Source organism: Pleurodeles waltl, chromosome 4_1 (assembly GCF_031143425.1).
Source record: "Pleurodeles waltl isolate 20211129_DDA chromosome 4_1, aPleWal1.hap1.20221129, whole genome shotgun sequence".
NCBI classification, from domain to species: domain Eukaryota; kingdom Metazoa; phylum Chordata; class Amphibia; order Caudata; family Salamandridae; genus Pleurodeles; species Pleurodeles waltl.
This window is the reverse complement of record NC_090442.1, coordinates 911,428,996-911,446,170: the sequence shown is the minus strand read 5'-3', so window position 1 is coordinate 911,446,170 and position 17,175 is coordinate 911,428,996. Positions and strand designations below refer to the sequence as shown.

General features: G+C 41.3%; 1 protein-coding gene across 2 annotated transcripts in view; it reads right to left on the bottom strand.

Moving 5' to 3' along the window:
• The window catches only part of TMEM60 (transmembrane protein 60), a 94,378-nt gene that overhangs the window by 15,585 nt on the left and 61,618 nt on the right, over window positions 1-17,175 (bottom strand). The gene's annotated exons all lie outside the window — the stretch shown is intronic.

Here is a 17,175-nt window from a genome sequence, read left to right as displayed (position 1 = left end):
CACACTAGGTTAGTGGGGACCCCAAACTAATAACACCTCCCACCATTCAGTCTCTTTTTAAGCACTCTCATGGCTGGAAATGTTGTTTTACAGCTGAGAATAGCGTGTGCTTTTAGGCCTTGCTGTAATATCATTGTTAGGCCTGCTACCCCTGAAAATGTATAATGCACAATGTCCTCCAGGGGTTAAATATATGGTAACACTGCACTACTTTCTGCCATTTTCTTTTTGTGTGGTTATAACATTTTTGCTCATAACTCATCCTGTGGTGATCCTAGGACAATGGTACCACCTTCAAAACACTGACCACAAAGTGTTCTTTCCATATACGTCATCTGTGGGTCCCCACACTAGGTTAGTAGGGACCCCAAAATGATAACCCCACCCACCATTCAGTGTCTTTAATGCTTTCTCATGGCTAGATCTTTAGTTTTACAGTTCAGAGAAGTTTTGTGTTAAAGGCCCTGTTTGCGATATCACTGCAGGAGGCCTGCTAGCCCTAAAACACCTTTTAAAGGCCAAGTATATGGTTACACTGCATTTCTTTCTCCCTGTTTTTTTTTTCATGGGGTTATGCCCTCTATGGACTACAATATGGTTACATGACCGTATTTCTTACAAATTATATTTTTGTTATGGTACCCTCTAGAGGCTGGTTTGAGCATTACAGTCTACTACCAAAAGTAGAATTCTGACAAAAGGTTTATCTGATAATTGTATATATTTTAATAATCGCTCCAAATTATAATTATGACCATGACTCAGGCCACTATAACATATTTATTACCTTATAACTGTTTGAACACTCTTGATAAGTTTGGGTGACTCTTATAGTTTATTCCTCTGTGGCTTTCTAGTGTCTTTTTTGGGGGAATTGTGTTAGCCTGCCAGTTATCAATTTACAATGCCAATAGCTCTAACTCAGGCAAATGCGAGAACTACTACTTTGTCAACATTTCGGGTTCTAGACTGCACCGGATACTGACAATCCTGAATTAAAAAAAAAAAGTGAATGAAATAATTTGGTGATATTTAGGAGATTAAACATCTCCATTAACGCTGCAGCTTGTTGAGCTGCTTCTTGGAACGTTCCACTGAACGAGATCCCCCTGCCTAAAGTATTGCCATTTTGGGGATAGCAGTGGAGGAACATGCTGGACGGACACCTTTTTGGTCCACGTCTGAACGAAGGGGGGCAATGCCCCCAGATACGAATCTCTGACTAAGCTCAATAATAATAATTTCCCCCAAAAACAGCGACCCACTTTGCCTTGCAGGCTTGTTTAGGGGTTTGGTGTGCAAAGTCCAGGTGTGAAGCCAAGGTAAAAATTTTAACCAAATAGATATAAAGCAATTAGAAGCCCAATATGCTCTGTGGGTTTTCTTATTGCTTCTTTATTAAATTCTAAAAGTTTTCCTCTTTGCATAAAATAGTTGTAGGCACTGCCAATGCATTTAGTTCTATGAAACTTCTTCAGAGCATATAGGTTGTAAGAAAGCTTTTTGCCTTATACGAAGTCAGACATGGATTCTGTGTCAATACACGATATACTCGTTCCCTAAGCATTCCAGAACATATGGAGTGGTGTGGTGAATATATCTGCACAGCGTTATACTGTACTAAGACTGGAAGTTGTGAAGTACATACTTTAGAAAAAAGGGGAAATAAAGATGGTAGGTGATGTTGGCATTATATGACACAATTGACCGATCTCGCAAAAATACAGACAACATTTACAACCTATATGCCCTGAAGGAGTTCATTAAAATGAAACGCGTTGGTTGTGGCTATAATTATTTTATGCAAAAAAGGAAAACAGTTGGAATTTATAAAAGAAGAAATAAGAAACCTTACTGACCATATTGGATTTCAATTGCTTTATATCTATTTGGGTGTCCCCTGTTGTTTCTCTGCTTTGCAGGAGTATCAGCAGTTGATAATGTACAGAGTGCACCAAACCGGCATTAAGGGATGGTTCTGCTATTTATATTACCTATCCGCTATGTTAGTTGTTTCAGAATTGTAACCAATTTATAAAAATTGATGGTAATGCACAAACTCTAATATTAAGGGTGGTAGCAGGAGTTGATCATGAAGTAGAGTCCAGAAGTTATTAGTGTCATCAGAGTTTTGTAATCTGACTACATTTGCCATGCTCAATACTGAGTACAAATATCACATATGTCACAACACTCTATTGGACCCTTTACTAAAAGTACCTTATGGAATAATTCAATTCTGCAACTACAACAAATTTCATAACTTTATAACCCTGACGTTTTGTTGTACACAGCAGTCTCCTGCACAATAAGACGAAGTTCATGTTTAATAAACAATTCACATATGATTAGTAGGCCCATGAAGAAGCTCACTTCTGGATAGGACTGTGTTCAAAGCCACTGCTGATTTGGAAGTGTTGGTTCAAACATTCTATTGTCTGTTCATATAGAAAGATACCAGTCTAACACAACACAACTTGTATGAAGAAGTTGGGATTCAAAGAAATTGCTTTGTTATGGTCAGATTTATTGAAAAGGGCCTTTTTGTGAAATACTACTATTAACATAAGAAGAAATAATGTGAATCTTGAATTGGTGGCTGCCCATCTTTAGACGATTGGCATCTAAGACTATTGAAGGAGAGCTCCACATAGTTTTAGCCGGCCTCTCAATGTTTCCAGTCCTACTAATGTTATGAGAGTGTTTCAAAATTGCTTAAGAGCTGATGGCCATGCTAAACAGTTACCCACTAGTGGCAGCGATGCTACAATGACTCTAGAATATAGTCACCAAAAGTGACATTCTTAACTCAGTTGTTGGCTGGACTTAATTGATTTGTATATTTTACATACATACATACATACACACACAACTTTTATTCACTGCTGTACCTCACCAGGACTTAGTTATGTTTATCTTTAATCCCTTTGCAATTGTAACTACTAGTTGTTCACAGGCAGTCACCTCCTTTGGTGCTGTCACTTTTGCCACAATGACTGTTAGCCATTGGGCTCTTCAGCTCACCCTTGCCAAGTCAACAAAACGACGTGGCAAGGTACACGGCTTAGCGTACCTATTAAAGTGTTTTAAAAACATTAGTGCTCATGTTTAGGCACAGTTCAATCTAAGTTTTTGCAGGGGAAAGTGCAGCATAGAAAGAAAGTAAGTTACAATTTTTGGGGGAACTAGCTGCTACAACTGGATGTACTGCAGTGCTGAGCTTTGCTGTTTGCTAGAGGTGTATGCTCAAGTGGTCAATTGCTGAGAATTAAAAAAAAGAGCTAAAAGTTCAAAACGCTTTTCAGAGGTCTTGTGCAGTTTTATGGAGTCAGTGAACTACACAACGGTGTTGATGCCACTCTGGGATCAGTAAGTACACACAGAGGAATGGAAAAATACGTGTGAAAATGTTGATCGGTCTGATATGAGTGACAGCAATGATTATAGGACTGCGCTTCTAAGAAGTGCAGAAAGTGTGCGTTTATCTGGACACCGAAGGGGAGGGTACTGGGGGAAAAAGTTCTATTAACATTTTTACATGTGCACTGGAAGAAGCCAATAAAATAACCATGGGGCTGAAACAGTCTATTGCCCCCTGGGTAACTTATCATTTTTATACTGATCGATTGATGCCGTTTCCAAGACTATTAAGTACTGTCTGAGGAAGGATTGTTACGTGAAGAATAGTTTATAAATATTTAATTGTCATAAACCGTTCTTGAAATATGTTCTCTTACTTCAGATTACAGGACCAGATGATAAAACAATATATAAAGGAGACTGAGAATCAAGCGGGAATTACACCTTTACTGCACACAGGACGGAACACACTAGTTTTGTTTCAGCAATAGAATGTCCAATATGACTCCTAAAATAGTAATGTTTACTAGTGACATTGGAGAAGCCCCAAAGGGGCAGGACATGGAGACTGAAGGTAGGTAAAGCCTTGGAGGCAGACAGTGTTCTTTTGTCCAGTTTCCTTTACCCACACTTCGACACCATGGCAGAACTAAACAAGTCAAACTGTAGGTCATGATTTTAAGTTATAATTCTGAACGAAAATGCAGCTTAGGCGAAAGCTGTTCGTACTGGCTAGTCTGGTGTAACGTGTCGTTTTGTAAATGCTGCCTTTGGTTTTAAACAAACGACTTGCTCTGTTATCAATGACCATCAGTTTAACAGTCATAGCAGCATGTATATTTGTTGTGATCCCTATTTTCCAGCAACGGTATGACAGCTAAATTACAAATAAAGCCACAATATTAACCAAGCTAGGTTAAACAGTTTCTCTTTTAGGCAAACAGTATGGCGAATGTGGTTAGCAGGCTAAACAGTTTTTCTTTTCTTCAAGGTGGTTCAGTATAGAGTACTCCATTTAAACCAGATTAGAAGAGTTAAGTACTTTAACGATAGAGAGCAGCAAGCAACCAAATTAAAAATGAGGGTGAGAGAGCGTAGTTTATATAATCAATATTAGCATGAAATGTTTATGAATTAACGTGTGATGATGCCGCATAGAAGCTATAATAATAGCAATTTTGCTTAGACGTGCGCTTGAATTGTGACCACGAAGAGTGGCCACCAATGAATACGCAAACTAATAATGATGATCAAAATGTTTATGTTACGTTCAAATGAGCTTATACTAACATTTGCGTTATTAAATCTGTATTGAAAACCTCATAGGCCTTAAATTAGCATGAGCTGCAGCTTAGCTGCTTGGCTCTCATATTAAATGCATTTTCTATTCTTCAGTGTGCTGACTCACAAAGGGCCATGACCCTGTTTATTCTTTTTCTTCGATTTGGAAGATGAATGTATCCATGTAAATCCGTTTCACACCGCTTCTCATCGTCTTGCAAAATAAATGTTATAAATGAATTGAAACAGTGTAGATTAATGTAATGTACAAGGTCATTTGAATCTGCAAAGACAATGGAACTGCTGACCAAAAGATGTGCAAAGAATTACAGGAGGATGAAGTCACATCAGACGTGTCACTTCTGAAGACGTCAATTACGAAGACCAATCAAAAACTTGTAAAATATGGGGTGAAGATTAGGATTACCTAATGTGCATTTTGATAGGTTAAAGATAGTGGGGTATAACGAATGACCAATAGAATATTGGGGGAATGTACAACGAAAAAGGGATAAAAACCCATGTCACAGGGAGGTCATTTAGGTGGGTTAGGGAATGCTATTGATTTTATCCAGAAACTCGGTCACTCAGTTTGGTGACTTGGTGGGTTACTTAAAACCATCCTCGCCCTTAGATTGTTCATTTTTACACTTTACCTCCTTATGAGGAAAGTGCCTGTTTGCCCCAGAGCCGAGTTCTGACAGATGGTGATTTGACTGATGTCCTGTAGACGAAGACTGAACCTGTGCGCTAACCTAATCCTTGGAGGGTAATTATGACAATGCATTTGTGATTTGCCTGTTTGCTTTTCCTTTCTAGGTACCAACTGCTTGCTTTGACAGAGACCTTAGCTAGATGTTTTCCAAATTGGTGTTCTAAATTGTTTTGCATGAAGCCCAACATGCGAATGCTAATCAGAGGTTAGGACAGGTACTCACTAAACTGACGCAAATAGACAAACGACCGAATCCATGCTTTGTTGAATTGACGCATTACCGATACTCTGCAAATTTGATCTATGTTCACGCCGTGTTATGTTCTGATGTTTGTGATTCTCGCTCTAATGAAAGCTTACCAAAGTTGCCATATTGTGACTATGCTATTATGTTTCTTGGTGTTGAGATTAACACATTTGCTATTAGACTGTAATTAACAGGGAATAAAACTCATAAAATTCTACTAAACAAGGTGTGGTTATTCATGGCTGAAAGGTCATGGTAATGTCTTTGAATTGATTAATGACGGACTAAAGTGAAATGCATTGTCGTGATAAATATTGATGACATTATTGATGTATTGATTGATATATTGATTAGCTAACTCGTCCTAAGGTGTCTCTCAACTGGTTTAAAAGATTCATTGGTCTAAAACGAGTCCTGATGTGCAATAAAATATCATAAAGGGACGTGTTAACAGTTCTGGTAGCAGAGCGACGGTTTGGCCCTTTAGGGCCCTAGGACGGAGAATCATTGTTTAAATTGTTTTTCTGAGATAATGCAAATTGGAGGTATGATGTGTTTCTAAATTCACCATGACTTTCCCGGGATCTCTGAGCCTGCCTAAGTAGGTTGGGAATGTTCTCGGCGTCATAGCGAGTGTGGTATAGGGTTTTGCGCTTGCTCAGCTTATGCATTTTGCAGGTGAATTGTGAAATCTGTATGTATTTAGGCCAGGTAAATGTTGTTTTAGTAGGAGTGGGCGTACTCCACAGTATGAGAGTAGGGAAGAAGGCGTACTTCATATGAGTGTGGCGCTTTGTGCTCAAAATTATCCACGTGGTTGGTTGTTCATGTACGGACCCGTCGTGGTCTAAGACTCCGGAGTATATTAAAAAGTGTAGGAGACACTTGGGTTTATGTTGTAATCTGTGCGGTTTAATAGGTCAAACGGGCGTGGTTGACAAGTCGAGTTTGAGTCGAAATGTATGTGTGAAACCTTCAATGGAGATTTGGGAAGTTCTAAAGTGCACTAGGACGAACCATTGACAAGTCGAGAGTAGGATTTGCGGGTCAAATTCTGCTTGCGTATGCGGGAACTGAGAAGGAGAGAGTAGCGGCCGAGGCTTCAAGTGAAATCTCTGTAAAGTTCTGAAGCGAATGCGTTACCCTTCCTGTAGTAAACCGGCAGATGTGTTGTTAAGGTGCTCGCAGTAAAAGTTTGCATTAGTTTGGTGTGAATCCAGTGAGGGGCGGACGAGCCGCAAGACTTTGTCAGCTGAAGTGTGTGAGTTTGACGTCAGTGGTGTCGCGCTGAGATAGGTCAGTTGTCGAGAGGGGTCGCGCACGGACTGGCTGCCGTCCGTGAGGGACTCTTGGTTGAGAAAGGTGGGTGAAAAGTGTCCTGGGAATTAAAGTCACTTTCTGATTAAATACAAATAAGAGAAAAAACGAAAAGATTAATTTTGTCAAAGCTTATAAGAGTGCTCTGAAAGGAGATCTATACATTATGGCGAGTGAAGGGGAGCCTACACCGCCTGAGGGTACTCCAGCTTACATAGTTATGGAGGAGAAAGGTGTCGCGCCTTGTATATGGATGAAACAGTGGCGCAAATGAACAGAGAAAGAGGGATGTTTAGCGTTCCCAGAACATGGGACGTTCAATACGAAGGTGCTAGAGAATCTAAGGTGGATGTTAAGCGTATAGAAACCACCTCCGAGGCCAGCTCAGTATGAGGCTTTAGCGATTTGGGATCTAATGGCTCTTAAACAGAGACAAGAACAATTCCAAAGAAGAATAAAAAGAGCAGAAAAGACTTATGCGGAAGCTAGGTGGGATAATGAGAGCAAAATGTGGAGACGCAGAATAGTTGATGGATTGAAATTGTTCCCAGAAATAACACAAGGAGAAGAGACGCAGGGAAAGAAGGCCACCTGTAAAACAGACAAAGACTCTACTAAGCCTAAAGAAACTAAAAGGCCTTGGGAAGAGGAAGACTATTCAGACGATGAAGAATTCATGGATCGGATATTACATGATCGCCCGCCACCTTATGTGGCGAGCGACAATGTCCCGAGCACTAGTACAGGTCCTGGGAACCAGACACAGGAGAAGGGAGTTACTGATACGGTACAGACTAGTGATACGGATTCGATATAGAATGGTGTCAGTGTACCCACTGCGCCAGACATGCAGATACAGTTGCAACCTCCACCGCAGACACAGAGAATCTATCCAGACATCCCAGTGCTAGAGACTACTACAAACCTGATAGTGCCGCCAGACCCGATATATACAAAATCGAGGTTAGTGCAGATTGAGCCAACTCCACAGTTACTGCCCCAGCCGCAACCACAACTGATACCAGGATATAACCCAGCAGCAGGTCCTCCATTAATACCTGCACCAGCTTCAGAGGATCAGAACTTTGGAGTCGCAGCTCCACGAGGTTTGGGACCAGGTCAGACACCCGCTGCAATATCGTTACCAATTACGGTTGGTCCACCGGTGCCATTGTACGCACAAGGTAAGCCTGGCGTATGTGATCAGGGAGTAATGACCCAAGATGCAATAAGAGGAGGGTTCATAGGAACTCCCCAGTTAATGGCTCCAGGAGAGCAAGCAGTTGAAAAACCGAGGTCCTTGTTAAACCTTAGCCCAGCCAAAGTACCGTTGGAGGTAATGAGACAGGCAGGGCTAGGAGTGCTAACCCCACAGAAAATAAGTATGAATGCTTCACTGTTGCCAATGATGCATGCAGGGAACATTTCATTGGAAGGTTTTACGGTACAACAGTTAAATGAGTGGTTAGAGAAGACCTATGCTACGCAAAAGACTACAGTAACTGCAGTGGAACCGGAAAGGTTAGGGAGAGATGAGTACCTGAACCTTGTGAGACTGGGGGTGGACACTGCTGAACTAGTGGACGGAACAATGGGGGTAAACCGATTAGTCTCATATACAGAAGCAGAATTGAGATACCTGTGCCCTAAGATTACTAAAGAGGTAGGCAAGGTACATCTGAGATTAGCGAACCTGGCAGGCAAGTACAACATTGATATTGAGAACACTAAACATTTGAAAAGAAGTTACAGGTTAGACTTTGATTCGAAAGACTTTGAGCATATGAGATCTGCCGGAATAAAAGCGCATTTAAAAGAAAAACTGCAAAGTGCGCAAATCTGGGGAGCGTTAGAAAAATGGGAAGGGAGATGGGCAAAGAAAAGAGATAAGGAGAAAGGTGACAGTCCGGGGTCAAGTCAGGCTAAAGCTTCACCCAATACGGAATCGGTAAAAATACTACCCATGAGAGATACAGCTGGTGGAGTTTTAATTCATGTGCCGTGGTACAGAGGAGACATCCTATCTTTTACAAATGATTATCCCAGATTGAGGGAGAAACAGATCGAGTGGTAAAAACAAACAGATAGGTTTGTGAAGCTTGCAAAGTGTCTCTGGGAAGACTTGAATACCTTGTTTGAGATCATTGTTCTGCCTGATTTGTAGCTTGAGTGCAAGAGAGGGGTAGACTGGCCGACGAAGGAGCCGGCAAGGGATAAGTTGACTGGAGCTCCCTCTGAGGAGGTGAGGAAGTACTATCATAAGGGTGATTGAGTTTTTGAAGCAGAAAGTGTCACCGAAGGTGACTGATTGGCAGAAAAACGACCGGACCTCACAGGAGGTTAAGGAATCAATACATGCTTACTATGAGAGGTTGTTAAAGGCATTCAAACATTATAGTGGTACTGAGACCATTGAGCCGAAAGACATGAACCATCTCGTGTTCAGATTTGTTGAAGGGCTGAGACCAGAGGTTAGCCAGATGATTAAGAATAATTTGATTTGTTGGCAAGCGAAGCCGATTGATGAGGTCTTGCAGTATGCGAAATACTGTAGTGACGAAATTGAGCTGAAGCAGAAAAAGTTAAAGGAGAAAGTGATGGTGATGCAGATAAGGGCAGCACAGGCTGGTATGCAGGGAAATGGAATTCAACAGATAATACAGCAGCAACTGCAATTGAATGGTGTGTTTCAGGCACAACCGAGAGGTCGAGGTTTTGTGAATCGCGGTCCAAACTTGAATTCTGTTGTGGTTCAAAATGATGCACAAGGAATGAAAACAATGTCACCATGTCACGCGTGCAGGGGCGTGGGGCATTGGAAGCGGGAATGCCCAAATGTGGCGCAGGATGGTGTCGTTCAACAAAGCACTAATGTCGGTACATTGCAAAATATGAAAGGTCCAAAACTGAGAAATCAAAACCCGAACTTCCAAAATAACATGATTCAGATGCAAGGGTTACAGCCCATGTAGCAAATGCAAATGCTGCACGTTCAACCAGCGCAAATGCAGCAAGTATAACAGCAGGTTCCCATGGTACCTAGACAGCAAATGCAATTACTAATGGCTCTGATTGGACAGCAACAGGTGATGCTTCCTCAGCAGGTCCCAGGTCAGGTGATGAGTCAAAATAATACAGTACAGCAATTCCCATTGCGTGGTGAAGATGGAATGAATGAGGAGTGGTCGGATGACAGCTCAGAGAGCGAAGAGTGCAGGCTTGCAGCGTCTTTAGAGGTAGATCAGAGGGGACCCTATGTAGAAGGAAAGGTAATGTTTCATTCTTGGTTGATACCAGAGCTACACGCTCTAAAATCAGAAGTGCAGAGGTTCCGAAATTACCACTTTTGGGGCGTACCATAAAGGTGGTCGGAGTAGCAAACCAGTACCTGACAAATCTGATTACAGATCCAGTGCAAGTTGAGATCAGCAACTTCCAGGGACTGCATAATTTGTAGTCTGCGATTCGAGTCCGATATCCCTACTGGGAAGAGACTTACTGTGCAAGACAAAATGTTCGATTACCTGTTCCAATGATGGAATCGAAGTGCAGACAAACAGTGATGATGAAGGGGATGATGGTCAGTTCTCAGAGTTAGAGACAGGAACTGCAAATGAAGATTACCCTGTGATTACATTATTCCCGATGCTTACAGTGATCGACTTACCTGCTGAATTACAAGGGACAGTGACAGAGAAAGTGTGGGATTTGACAGGAAAAGAAGTGGGCTTGATAAAAGGAGTAGAACCAGTTAAAGTACAAGGGAAACCAAATGCATTGTTTCCCCAGGTGCCACAATATCACATGGCACAAGATGTTCTTATCCAAGTGGCACAAATAATTGCGGACTTGTAAAACAGGGTGTCCTGAAGGAGGAATTGAGCAGTCCATGTAATTCACCAATAATGGGTCTGAAAAAGCCTTGTGGGAAGGTTCGAATTGTGCAGGACTTAAGAAAAATAAACAAGATTGTGGTCAAATGTTGCCCCATAGTACCCAATCCAGCAGTGATTATGTTTTAGGTTCCGTGTGATGCTGAATGGTTCACCGTTGTAGACCTGTCACAAGCTTTCTTTTCAATACCTCTTCACGAGGACAGCCAGTTTTTATTCAGTTTCAAATTCCTGGACAAGGTGTACAGTTGGTGCAGAATTTCTGAAGGGTTTTCTGAATCACCGTCCATCTTTAATCAGATATTGAAAAAAGACTTAAAATCCTTAGTACTGCCTTTTAACTCGACTCTAGTGCAGTACATTGACGACTTACTGGTTGCATCCAGGACAAAGGATGACTGTAGGTATGACACAATTGCTTTACTGAATCATTTGGGAAAGAATGGACATAAAGTGTCACCCAAGAAGCTGCAGTACTGCCAGAAAGAAGTGAAGTACTTAGGACACTTAATTGAAAGAGGGTCCAGGAGAATATTGAAAGAAAGAATAACAGCCATTTTGCAAATGAACCCCCCCCCAACAACAAAGAGAGATGTCAGGATGTTTTTGGGAATGGTGGGCTACTGCCGCCAGTGGATACCCAACTTCTCGATTATCTCAAAACCATTGATAAAGCTGACAGGCAAAGAGATCAAGGATGAGCCGTATAACATAGCTTTGTCCAAGGAAGAGCTTGAGTCATTCATGGAATTGAGAGAGTGCATGTGCAGGGCACCAGCTTTGGGTATGCCTGATTACACGAAGCCTTTTCTACTGTTTTGTCATGAACATGATGCTTGTTCTTTGTCTGTCTTAACACAGGTCCATGGAGGTGCAAATCGCCCTGTAGCATATTTTTCAGCTACCTTGGACCCCGTAGCAGCAGCCTTACTGGGTTGTTTGCACGCAGTTGCAGCAGTTGGTCAGAGGCTCACGCAGTGTGAAGGCATAGTAATGGGATATCCCCTAACAGTAATGGTTCCGCATTCAGTTGAAATTTTGTTGACTCGAACCAAAACTCAGCACATGACAAATGCTCGTCTTACCAAATATGAGACAATTATACTGGGGTCACCTAATGTTTCGCTGAAACAATGTACTGTGTTGAACCCGGCAACTCTACTTCCTGCTGAGAATACTGAAGTTAATAATGAAGAGGAAGTTGAGCACGATTGTCTTGAGGTAACAGAACTATGTACCAAGCCACAACCTGATATTCAAGATACACAGTTAAAAGAAAATTACTGTATTATGTTTGTTGATGGATCCTGTTTGAGAGACTCAGTCGGAATGCTGAGAGCCGGTTACGCTGTATGTACCATAGCTGGTATCATCGAAGCTTCCTGGATCTAGAGAGTATATTCCGCACAAGTGGCAGAGCTAATTGCCCTTACTAAGGCATGCCACGCAGCTGAAAATCTGAGTCACTATCTATACTGACAGCAGATACGGATTTGGAATTGTACATGATTTTGGCCAATTGTGGTCACAGAGAGGTTTCATGACCTCTTCTGGTTCTCCTGTGAAAAATGGTGAACAAATCAAGGATTTGTTACATGCGATTCAGTTACCTCTTGAAATTGCCGTGGTGAAATGCAATGCTCACGTTAAGTCACAAGACTTTGTGTCCATGGGAAACGGCTATGCAGATCAAGTTGCAAGGTTTTGCGCATTGAACTGTATATCGTTTAAGGATCAGTGGGAATTGATGCCGCAAACTGAAAATGACACATGCTTAAACCTTGCATTAAGGGTGGTTGATACCCTAGATGAGCTAAAGACACTACAGGGTCGTGCTAGCAAAGAGGAAAAACGCTCCTGGCAAAGAATGCAATGTGTACAGAGGGCTGACGACTTGAGGGTCTCAGAGGAGGGGAAATTAGTTTTGCCTAACAGTCTTCTGTCACAATTCGCTAGGCTCTATCATGGACAGGCTCACCTTGGAAGAGATGCAATGATCAGGTCATTCAAAATCGATTGTTTTAACCCAAAGTTCAGACATGCCACAGAGGTTGCCTGTCACAGGTGCATCATCTGTCAACAGATGAATGCCGGAAAAGGGACTGTGGTAACTCTAAGCCACATTGGGAGAGCTGGCGGTCCATTTAGCAAGATGCAAATGGATTTCATTGAGATGCCTGTTTGTGGAGGATTAAAATACGTGTTGGTGATTGTGTGTGTTTTCAGCCATTCAATTGAAGCTTACCCCACACGTAGAAATGACAGTCTCACAGTTGCAAAGCTGTTGCTTAGAGAACTAATACCCAGGTTCGGGTTTCCGGTCTCCATAGAATCAGATAGGGGCAGACACTTTGACAATGAGGTGATTAAACTCTTGTGTGCCGCATTAGATATTGAACAGAAGCTGCACTGTAGCTACCGCCCTGAAGCATCAGGATTAGTAGAGCAAATGAATGGTACCTTGAAATCAAGAATGGCAAAGATGTGCGCAGCTACCAATATGAAATGGCCAGATGCATTACCCTTAGTGCTGATGTCAATGAGGAACACCCTTGATAAGAAGACAGGACTATCACCCCATGAGATCCTCATGGGCCGAGCTATGAGGTTACCCGCAGTACCTGCAAATGGTCTAGTGAATATCACGGATGATATGGTGTTAGACTACTGCAAAGGCTTGGCTGATGTGATTCGCTCTTTCTCTCACCAGGTAGAAGCTAACACATTGCCACCGATCGGAGATCCAGGTCACACCCTACAACCCGGTGACTGGGTGGTTGTCAAGAAGCACGTGAGAAAGTCGTATTTGGAGCCGTGCTGGAAGGGGCCATATCAAGTAATCTTGACAACAACCACTGCTGTGAAATGTGCAGGAGTTCCAAACTGGATACGTGCCAGTCACACGAAAAAGGTAACGTGTCCAACTGACGAGGAACTTGAAGTTTCCGGCACAACAGTTCAAGAGAGGGAAGTCTCAGAGCCAGAAAACAGCCAAGAGGGAACTGAGACTGCAGGAGAGCCCACTGAGAACAGCCTAGTCCCTCAAACAGTGAACGAGTTCGAGAGAGGTGACAGTGTGCCTATCTCAGTAGAGGCAGCAGGAGAACTAAATCAAGGAGAGGTTCTCCCAGAAATAGACAGATACAGGTAAGAACTTGAACCCGTTACAGATCCAGAAGAAGAAGGGGAAATAATAGAGAGACCAAAGTACTCCGGCATCCCCTGAACCAGTTGCAGGTCCATCAAGAGAAAACACCATATTACAAGAGGAGGGTGCTGTTCAGCATCCTGAAAAGATAAACCGGAAGAAGACGCATAAGGGAGATAGCTGGCCAGAGAAACAGGCTGCAAAAACAAGAAGCGTACCAGGTGAAACAATAACAGAAGAGACTGATACATCCCGAGTAGAAGATCTGAGTGAAGGAGAATTGCAAGGTGAACGCAGACTGAAAAGAAAGAGAACCGCGAATAGAAGGTGCGCAGGTCCTGAATGGGCATATGCAACAACATCTGAATGGCAACAAGAATTCTTAGCATTCTGTTTTGATCGAGAAGTACCAGGCCAATACTACGGTACCTGAAGTAACTCAAAGAAAAAGACTTTGTTAAAATCGAAAACTGAAAAACTAAAGAAAAGAGACTTATAAATTACCGGATGAGAGACTGATAACCTGATTTGACTTTGAGAAACCTGAATATGGCAAGCTGCTAACCTGATTTGACAAAAAGGGGTCCTGGAGTGAGTGAAACGCTGTAAATATACGTAGAAAAAGAGACTTTTGCATCAAAGAAAAGAAAAAAAAAAAGAGAAAAGAAAAGAGTTTTATATCTTCCTCAAGTTGATTGTTATTCTGCTATCTGATTCTTTACAGACATGGCTTATAATAGAGGTAGTAACAAGAAGGGTAAGGTGTGTGGTTGGTTGAGTCTTATATTAGGTATTGTGTGTGCAATAATATTTGTGGGAGTGATTGTGGTAATGCCGTGGTTGGATAATAAAGCAACTAACACTGCTTCAAAACCTGAGACTACAACATTAACACAGTGGGAAAAGTTTGAACAGGATGCAAAACACTTGCATGAGGGAACTAATTCAAAAGGGGAACTTTCTACTAATGTCTTCTATCACTTGCTGAATGAGTACGTTGAGACCATGGATGCAAAAAACTTGTGTGTACAAAGATTCCTTCGTCAGTGCAAGAAGGGGGTCACCTATCATAGCTTGCCGTTAACTTATGGGATAAGCTGTAGCTTGCTATTAACAAGAATCTATAATCAAGAGCATGTGCAATACTTTTATTCAAATCTGGATGTTGTGTTTTCTTTTGTGCCTGTAATTTTGTTTCTGAACAAGCTAGCTAAGGAACATAGTATAAAATTAGTTAGAGGCTTCTTTGTTGCGGTGTGCATAAGCTGTCCCAAATGTAAGCGTCGGTTCAATCTGACTTGACTATTGACACCTGTAGAGAAAAGCTTCTTAGATCACACCGATGATAGACGCAAAGCATTGAAGGAAAGATTAGAAAAGGGGTTAGAGAAACACACTTCTGCAAATGATTATGCTTACACTGCAATAAAGACGCAAGGCAAACTAGCTATAGATGCACTACATGTAGGGAGGCTTTGTATATATATAGGCCAAAAGTTGAGCATGACACTTTATTTGTGGGAATAAGTGAATGCAGACATGTGTTTTTGTTTCAGAGTAAATGGACTTTCATGTTAAATGGACAGGATCCAGCGATCCCTCGGATCTATTATATCTGTGGACTTAGGGCCATATGTACGAGACACAGAATGGGTAAAATCCTTTGGTACATCTGGCCCTTAATGCTTATTACCGTCTCCCTAAGGGATGGTATGGGACATGTTATTTGGGAATAGTTTTCCCAAAGATTTACCAGATTGATGACTTAAAGCAAATACCTAAAACATCTGAATTACAACATACTAGACAAAAGCGGCTGCTGTGGTTGGAGACCTATTTGGAGCCACAATTCCTTCAGTAGGGGTTATCTTAAACTCCATAAAGATTCAAAAGTTGTCTACTATTGTGGATAACATGCTGACAAATTTTACAGGGGCTATACTCCTGATAGATACTGAACTTGCTGCAGAAAGAGCTAGGACTCTTCAAAATCGGCTTGCTTTAGACATTCTTTTAGCAAAGAGTGGCGGAGTCTGCAAGATGCTCAATGAGCGTCATTGTTGCTCATTTATACCAAACAATAGTAAAAAGATTAGAGGTATGCTTACTAACCTAACTAAAGATAGTACATATCTGAAGGACTTGAAGTAACCTGAAGTGTGGGAAAAATTTGGAAAAGGAATTGCCAGAGTAGGGAGCTGGTTTAGCAATATTTGGAATGGGGTACTTGCAAAAGTTTTAGGGCGTCTATTAATAGTTTTGGCCCGTCTATTAGGATTATGGGGAACATTCAAAATTAATGATAAAATTAAAAGAAATTGGACAAAAAGAACCAGGAAGAATGAAGAAAATGAAAGGGAGAAAATGTTCAACGAAATCTGGGAAAGTTCACGTAAGGGACAAGATGTTGAAATGCGTATTATGCGTAAAGTGAAAAATTAAAGTGAAAGGTTAAAGGAAAGATTTGTGTGATGACGAACGTCATCAGAGGAGGGACTGAGAGAGCGTAGTTTATATAATCTATATTAGCATGAAATGTTTATGAATTAAGGTGTGATGATGCTGCATAGAAACTATAATAATAGCAATTTTGCTTAGACATGCGCTTGAATTGTGACCATGAAGAGTGGCCACCAATGTATACGCAAACTAATAATGATGATCAAAATGTTTATGTTACATTCAAATGAGCTTAAACTAACATTTGCGTTATTAAATCTGTATTGAAAACCTCATAGGCCTTAAATTAGCATGAGCTGCAGCTTAGCTGCTTGGCTCTCATATTAAATGCATTTTCTATTCTTCAGGGTGCTGACTCACAAAGGGCCATGACCCTGTTTATTCTTTTTCTTCGATTTGGAAGATGAATGTATCCATGTAAATCTGTTTCACACCGCTTCTCATCGTCTTGCAAAACAAATGTTATAAATGAATTTAAACAGTGTAGATTAATGTAATGTACAAGGTCATTCAAATTGGCAAAGACAATGGAACTGCTGACCAAAAGATGTGCAAAGAATTACAGGAGGATGAAGTCACACCGGACGTGCCACTTCTGAAGACGTCAATTACGAAGACCAATCAAAAACTTGTAAAATAATATGGGGTGAAGATTAGGATTACCTAATGTGCATTTTGATAGGTTAAAGATAGTGGGGTATAACAAATGACCAATAGAATATCGGGGGAATGTACAATGAAAAAGGGATAAAAA